An 8,974-nucleotide genomic window follows, 5' to 3' on the forward strand; every position below is an offset into this window, starting at 1 on the left:
TGGGCAGGGCATGGCTGGGCTGGGCTGCGTGTCCCAGCCCCCACCTGGCCAGGAAGGGGGCTCGGGTCCCCAGCCAGGCGGTGCTGCAGGGCTTGCAGGTCCCTTGTGCTGGGCCCAGCTGGCACAGCTCAGCCAGCACCACGGCTCTGCACCTCACTCACTCCAGCCACACGAACCATCCCCGGCAGGGGGAAACAGACCCTCCAGTTTCTCTGTAAACCTGGTTCTTCTTTAGCTCTGCACCTCCCAGGAGATGAGAGGGCTGGTGGGCTGCTTCTGCCAGCACAGCACCATTGCTGGGGGCCACAGGCTGGCACTGCTCCCAAATCCACCCCAGCAGGAGAGACCCCCTCCCCACCAAACCTGGGAGTCAGGTGGGAAAAGCTCTCCTGCCCTCCAAAAACCAGTGCTTAGACAAGTGACAGGAAAGGGCAGGGAGATAGTGCCCAGTGGGAGGGGAGCGATGTTGAGAGATCCTCAAGTAGAAAGTGAAGAGAGAGGACAACCCCTAGTATGGGGAAAACGTGATGGCATCCACAAACGCATGGGAAAGCAGGGAGCTGGGCAGGGAGAAATCAGTCTGGCCAGTGCCTAGCTGCTGCTAAAGCAGGAGTCAGGCCACCCTCCCTGCAGTGCCTGACACCAGCTTAGAGACCAGTATAAGTATGAGGATGATGTTGGGGTTTTTTTCTGGCCTCTGATGACTTCAGTCATCACAGACACACAGACTTCAGTGCATTGGACCTATCTTGCAGCTGTTTGGAGTAAACTATTTTTAATGAAAAGCAACATTTTCATAGATATTTGCTGACTCCAAGAGTTAAGCAGTGTAAAAAAACAAGTTTTTGCATAATGTGGGGTGAGTCACAAGCTTTAGCATTGCTACAACATAAATAGAATCCTAAAAAACATAGAATCATAGAATGCTTTAGGTTGGAAGGGACCTTAAAGATCACATAGTTCCAACTTGGCTGCCCCATCCCAGGAAGTGGAAACTTCACCAGACTGCCACAACTTCTCAAATATGTAGTGGCTTAGCAACTTAACCTGCCAGTTCCCTCAGGACCTGTGGATTCATCTCATCAGATCCCATGGACTTGTGCACCTTCTTGTTCCTTAGGTGGCCTTGAACTGGCTCTTACCCTGCTGTGAGCTGTTCTTCATTCTCCCAGTCTCTCTGCCTTTGCCTTCTGTGTCAGGTAGTGCGGCTTGAGGACTTGTCAGGTAGGAAGGACTGAGGCAAAAAAGTCATTGAGTGCTTCAGCCTTTCCAAAAGTCAGGTAACCACGTCTCCCAGTTCCTTCTGGAGAGAGCCCACATTTTTCCCTAGTCTTCCTTTTACCACTGACATACCTATAGAAGCATTTCTTATTGCTCTTGACATCCCTGGCCAAATTTAATGAAAGCTTTAGCAGCATTTAGGTTTGTAAATGCATATCTATAGCAGTGACACGCAAGAATCCTCACAAAACCAATCCCCAAACCCAGATTGCCTGGAGGGTGAGCTCACCTACTCAGAAAATGTTCCTACACTGTTCCCACAAGACCCAGCACAAAAGTCACTGGAGAGCTTTCTGTCTTCCCAGTGCCAGATTATCCCCACCTCAATTCCAAACAAAAATCTTAATGGGAAATATATGATTCTCACTTGGTCCTAAATTTCTGCTCAAATGATGAAAAAACCTGAACACTTTCCCCAAAACACCAGGCAATATTGATCTGAAAGATTCAGCAAGGTAACGTCTGTAAAAGCTGACACAGGTGTAGGACCTGCTTCTAGAACTGGCTACTAATGATAGACTTAGAGGCTCTTAAACCAATATAGTTATAACAAATACTAATAGTGAAAAATTTGAGAAAACTACAAGTGAATGAGGATTGTTTTCATCAGCAACGACTGTGAGCTAAAGCTTTTGCTAAGGTGCTGTTGGTAAATAAGTAGTTTATATATGACTTTTATTGAGATACAAGTTCCAGGCTTGTAGAAGACAGGACCAGTGGTTTATGTTTCAAGGAAATGACATTGTATACTGATGATTATTTTTATAGGTATTGTTGTTGCTATTGAAACATGAAAGCGCTTATCTTTATTTAGTTTCCTCTATCAACTAGTTGTAAACTCTATTTGATTTTCCAGATCCTTTCAGTCAAATGTTATTTAATAAGCACGTACAGAGCAGCCAAAGAGCAGTTTTTAATTTGCAGGCTAAAGGAAACTGTATGATAGCCAGGCAGGAAGGAACTTCCTGGCCATTTTTTATAAACTAATAAAGTTTTTTGAGGGAAGTCGGCTAATCTTCTTATTGCTTGATTTCTTTTCACCTGGAACAGGAACCCTTTGCCAACAAAAGCAAACCTGGTTGCAGAAAATGGCTCTGCTCAGCCTTCACCATCCTGTCTGCAGATGAAGGCAGGAGATAGCAGGATATGTTGCATATATATTTAAGTCCTTGCACCGTTGTCAAGGAAGTGACATGAGCTTCTAGGAAGTCCGTAGTTCCTCCTTAATATGTCAACAGGTTAACAGTGTTGTGTGGACTGTATCTGGCTGTGCAAACAGGGTGATATTTAAATGGCTGGATAGTGATAATAAAATCTGGATGGGATAAGTTCTGATTCCTTCTGGGCATATTATCTTTGCTTCTGAGCTGTAAGCACAGGAGATGACTTAATTTATCCTTACTGGCATGCTCTCATTACAGAACACCAATTCATTCAGCAAGTTCCATTTATAGGAGTTTGTACATCTTTGTGTTTGCTCAAAATCTACTGTACACTACTTTTTATTCATAAGGAATTTGGAGTTTGAGAACAAGTGCTCTGTTTAAAATTCTCTCCTTACTAAATGCCTGAGAAGTCTTTGAAAACTTGGAAGTCCCAAGTGATGCAATGTTTTTCTTCCTGTTCTCTGCCTGCGAAGAACCACTTGGCTGCAGCAGGGTTTTGGCAGGGGGCCTACAGAGATGGTCCCCAGGTGGTGCCCACCCTCCCAGTCCCCATGAGTGGATTAGGTGGCCCACACTGCACATCATGGTCCTGCTGCAGGATGGATGCAGAGCAGAGATCATAGTGTGAGCCATTAGTGAGAGAAGTCAGACTTACTTCCTATGCTGTTTTTCAGCCTTTCCATCCCCTCACAGGGCATGTGCTCTATTTTAAATACATCACAGCACACTGCAACCCTGTGAGATGCCTGCACAACACAGGCTTTCTGCAAGCAGAAGGAATATTTAGACTACTTCTCAGTGCCAGGAGGGGAAGAGCCAGGGAGACCCCGCTTGTCTCCTTACCAGCAAGAACTTCATCAATACTCAAGAAGGACTCAGATTTTTATTTTTTTTTTCTGATTAAAAATTATCCAGAAGCAGCTAATTGGTGGAGAAATTGTGTTTTCTCTTATTTTGAAGTTATTTGCCAAATGTTGGGGGAGGGATTCTGAATAATGTTTCATCTGCAGAGTTTTTTCTTGTATGTTTCAGGAATAATACATGTCCAAACTCTTGATCTCTTTGGGCAAAATAGTGACGGTCAACATTTTTGTTTTGAGAGATTTCAGAAGGGGATTTCAGTGATAAATGGGTTGTGGGTTTGGGGTGTGGAGCTACCACCTCACAACCCCTCTGCACTGGCTTCAAATGCACTGGAAATCCCCTGCCCTTATTGGGCATTTTTTGGCTGTCAGCTAGCTTTTTCTAAAATACTGCTTAAAAGAGATGCAGAAGATAAGAAGAATCCAAAAGACCTTGTTTTAAAATTCTGACCAAGATTAAAACATAAACAAATAAAACCAGTTCAGGTCTGGTAATGGTGAATAAACTTTTTTATTATTATATTATATCTCTTTGTACCTCTCCTTGTTTTCAAAGGTTATTTCCCTCAGTTTATTTTTATTTATCCAAGCTTTTGTGTTTTTGTGCCTTGCCTTCCGCCACAAGCGACCTCACCGGAAAGTCCAAGAAAGCCTAAACATAAAGTTTGTGAATTCTCCCAAAGCAAGAAAAAACCCCCATTACTTCCCATTTGGTTATAAAATGTAGTGTCATATATGTTTTTTCCACTGCTGATACTATTTGGAAAGAGCAACTACTCCAACTCTGGGGTAAAGTGTCTGTGAACTTCCTCCAAGGTTCAGCCATTAAACAAAATGTTGATCGCATTTTATATTTTCCTCCTCCCAGAATTTAGTGTGTATCCTTAATTGCATTGGTTTGCCAACCTTGTCTACTCTTAGAAAAACTTACACTTTCCTATTTGAAAGTCATGAAACAAGCCTAGCAAATGTAAAACACCTCTTCCCTGGGTGGTTTTATGGATATATGTTGATTGAGCCTGTCTCTGTGCTCCAGAAACTGTGAGGCAGTCAGATGTCAGGGAGGTAACCTTGGTAAAATAACAAAATCCTTGGGTGATACGAAGGCTGGTCAGAGCAAATCATGTTGAAACAAGTACTGTGGACTGTAGAGGAGAAAGCCAGGCAATTGCTGCAGAGGAGAAACAGTTAGAGTCTGGACATGGTAGAAGTTTGGAGGAGGTGGGAACCCCCTGGAGATGAGGTGGGCAGAGGAGAGGGCAGGCAAACAGGCGGATGCAGCCTGGAGAGCTGTAAAATGGGCAAAAGCAGGGCAGTCCAGCACAGCACAAAGGCCAGCCCTGAGCTCTGCAGCCAGGACACTGAGGCCACTGACATGAAGCCTGTGCAATCCTGAGGGCCTCCAAACACCAGAAACGTGCTTCAGCTGCTCTGATCTCAGCCTACATGAGCAAAAATATCTGTTTCCTCCAGTGCCACGCCGACAGTCAACCAACCGGGGTTGCGTCATGGCTGGTGAAATTCTGGATGGTGTTACTAAAGGGGAAAAGTCATTTGGATGAAAATGAGACCAAGAACCAAAGGGAGAAGTAGAAATATTGTATATCAGCAGAAGCACAAAGAGAAGGTACTGGTGGCATTTGTACAGCAGGGTGGTGAATCAGCAGAGTGGATGTGGCCAGCAAGCCTGGAGACCTCTTGGTGCCACCCGGTCACCAGCACAAGCGAGTACCAACAGCTGCTCTTGCATACTGGGGAAGCAGAAGAAGGATGAATAGAAAAAGAGTAGAATTAAAAGAAAATGGAACTGGACTCTAAAATGGAAAGGAAAACAAGGCACAGTTGTCAGGGCATCTTTCCGCAGCACACTTGAGACCGCAAGTATGAGATCAGATCTCCAGTTCCCCATCCCTACCTCCTTGCTCCCAAATTTATTCAGTTTTATTGTGAGATTGCTTTTAAGTCAGATCTAGCCCCAAGCAGGAGTGAGAGGGGGACATACTTTGCACAAGGATGGGAGCAAGTGGCTGGGTCAGGACGAAGAGCTCCTTGTACCAGCTCTGCAGCAGAGACCTGCTTGTGTGACCCCATGTGTGCAAACTGCACCAGGTGAGGTGACAACTGGTGGCTGCTGCATGGCTGCATGGATGGATGGAGCCAGGGACCCAGCAATGGAACTTTTTTTTTTGTTATAGAACCTTTTAACTTATGTGTTTTATTTTTCATCTTGTGAATCTGGATGCTCCTGCTGCATCTTGGGACACCACTTGAAAGTTTTCTGTTAAAGAAAATTCAGCTACAGTGGATTAATTTTATGTCACTGGTGAATAAACACGTGCTTGCCATTTTCTAATGAACAACTTAATGAGTTTATTTTTGCCTAGAGGATATTTATGTGCTCTATGGTTCATGTTTCTTCTCTGTGTCACATTAATACTTGCATCTGATGACTTTAAAGGCTTGTCCTATATTGTCTAGCAGTAAAACTGGACTGCCTATAAAATGCTTGTAACACCAAATTACCAGGATATTTATATTCCTAATTTAACCTGTGAAACACAAAGGACCTCGCGCTGTGCTTGGGGATTGAAACTGGGCACTGCTGGAGTCCTGCTCCTTGGCAGGCAAACACTGGGCAGTGCTCCCTGGCTGCTGAGCCCACAGGGCAGCTGGTGGCTGCCAACAGAACAAAGGGTGACAAGGTGGCAGGCACTATCTTCAGGGTCCAGGCACTGTACCCAGTGTGTCCCCTGTGTCCTCCCAGCCACCTGTTCAGGCTCAGCTACATTTTGGACACATGATATTCCCAGAGGAAAGCAGGGAGCTGGTATAATGCAAAAAAAACCACCCCAAAACCTGTCATCCCCTAAGGGGGAAGCAGTTGCCAGTGCCCTACTTCCCGATGCTCTTTCTTCCCTATCTGGTTTTGGGTGCCAGCTCCGTTTCAGCTGCCGAAAATGTGGCTCCCTCAGTGACATCACTAGATGGCGATAGAAGTTTTCAAACCGAGATGGAGTCTCCCGAGGATTTGCACAAGAAGTAAGAGATGCAGTTCAGGATTTAACTCCCAAAAGCTCTCTCGGCACCAGGAGGAATGAGGCTGCTCCTGCAGTCCACTTGGTCTGCAAAAGCGTCAATCATAGAGAGTCATAGAGAGCAGGAAAGAGCTTAAAAGGGTGCCCTGCACAGTGCCAGAATGATAGTCTAACTTCTCCCACCTATACATAACCCCATGGGGTGCAAATTACAGCTTGGGCTGCTGATGGGCCTCTTCAGCTCCATCCAACATGCCCTTTCCCTCCTGGAGAGACAATAGGCCACATTATATTATACTTACTTCTGTTTCAAGGCAAGAATCCATTGTGCTGCACTGCAGAAAGAAAGACAGGTTGAGCAGCTGCAGGGGCAATGCATCTAATCACATCCCCTTGCACCTGCGGCAGCTCCTGAGCATGGCTGAGAAAAATGATTGAAGGGCCCAGAGAGGCGTTTGCCTCATCATTCAGGGATAAAAATGTTTGTGCTCCTTCCCAGGCTGCAGCACCCTGCCTTCTCACCACTCAGCCACCCCCACCCCACTGCCTGGGCATATCTCCATCTGCACTCGGGCTCAGGTTTAATTAAACTCTGTGCAATAAAAAAAGGAGGAAAAAACAAAGTAGGTCAAAAGACGATAGGCTAAGAAAAATTAAATTTAACTTTACATTGAATGAAAGTCCTCTGCAAGGAATTTTCTTGCCATTCTGGCTGTTAAGCTACTCCCCAGGGAAGCTGTGGGAGGTGTATCTTCTTACTGTATGCTGCAAATGTGATTAAGTTGTTTTTCTGTATAAGTGACCTCTATGATTCATTATCGTCAGGCAACCTGCACAGTTTCAGTTCCAGATTAACTTAAAAAAGGAGTCGAGCAAATTGTTAGTGTTTTCTGGCCTGTGTTGCAAAATTGTAAAGTCACAAAAGGGTTAATTAAGAAAACTACATTGGAGTACTGAAGTTTCCAAAGCCAAGAAAGTCTGTTTCTTCTGTCTTTCTTTTTGCCCTCTGCTTGCTCTGCTGCTTGCTCTGCTCTGCTCTGCCACGGGAGCAGAGTTGGCATCACAAAAGTGATGACACCTGTCTGCTTCACAGCAGGAACAGCAGGATCTGTTTGGGCAGTAAAACTTGTCCCCTGCTCCTCCAGTTCCCATAGTACACCATCTTCAACATCATCTTCATGGGCTTGTAGGGACACATTTTGATGGCCTTTACATATGCCCATGACCCAGATGACTCAGGAAACTATACACCTCACTAATGGCAGGTTGTCTACTCCTGGGACTTAGGGATTAATGGAGGCACAGGCAGGGTCTGGTGGCCTCTGTAGCATTAAATTGAATCTTCCCAGTACCATAGTGAAACTAAAGTCAAAAGCAACCTGCCATGAACTTCACATTCTCATACCACCCTCTTAACGCCCTATTTTATATAGACTGCAGCCTTACATCACAGAGTGAGGGTCTGGATGAAACTGGACCCTGTGAGATGAGAAAAGAAGAGGCCTTGGTCTTGATGAAGGTCCTTTGGTTTCCAACTATTAACTCTCAGCCAAAAAGCAGAGGGGCTATCTGCACAGCCTTCTGAATTTCCTCTTCTCAATGGCTTTGTGTTCAGGAAAGTGCAGATGGGCACCTGCCAGTGCCCTGGAAACCTGCAGCAGAGAGGGGAGTTGCACTAGGGCTGCACCCTCACCCCAGCCACTGAGCCACCCTTTCAGTCATGGTTGGGTCATTTTCAGCAAAAAGCATCTCTCAGTGGAGCTGAGAGCAGAGAAGATTCATTGTGCCCTGCAAACACTGCTCAACTCAGGGCTCAGTAGGTGGGACACTGCCCTGCAGCACTCAGGGGAAGTGCATCCGTGAGCATCTGCCGTGCCAGGGCAGACAGGATGGCATGTCCTGTTATTACCAGATTGGTACAAGCACGGCTTTGGTTAAGGCTGGTGCTGGCAGGTGACAGCCCCAATAGTTGCTCTGTTTTTCCCCAGAGGTGGAAACCCAAACCACATCCCTCCTGCTGCCCTCCGTCACTGTTCACAAGGCAGGTGTCCTTCAGAAAATATGCTGTTGAATTGTTTGAGAGAATTGTATGGGGTTTCCTGGTACCATTTCTCTCAGCAATTCAGGTGTGTTAGCACCCACCAAACATCCCAAAGTGATGTGGTTAAGGGTTAGAAATCCTGGAACATCACAGAAGCCATTTAAAGCAGATTTACATGGTTTCTAAGGCGGTGTTACAGAAAGATGAAATCATTGTGCCCATTCTGACACATTGCTTAGACTAGTAAGGGGAGTGGAAAGGCAGGAGCAATCCAGGAAGGAGATGGGAGTAGGCACAGCTGGGCAGCTCAAAGGGCTGTGTGTGGAACAGCAGCCATTGGTGGGAGGAGCATTGAGGAGATGAGGACAAAGCCCTTGGGGCACATCTGGTGTGGCTGGAAGGGCAGAGGACTACCTGGAAAGGCAGGAGCTGGTGCACTGGAAATTCACCACGGGCTGGACTTTGGCTCCTGCCACAGCCAAGGGTGCTGCTGGGCACTCCCCATGGTTGCAGAAGGTTGTTTGAGGCAAGGTCGGGATTTCACCACCTGCTTCTCCCACCAGCGGAAACTGCTCACAAACGCTTGCT

The sequence above is a fragment of the Chaetura pelagica genome, unplaced genomic scaffold, assembly GCF_000747805.2.
Source record: "Chaetura pelagica isolate M959 unplaced genomic scaffold, ChaPel_1.0 scaffold17, whole genome shotgun sequence".
In the NCBI taxonomy this organism is placed as follows: Eukaryota; Metazoa; Chordata; class Aves; order Apodiformes; family Apodidae; genus Chaetura; species Chaetura pelagica.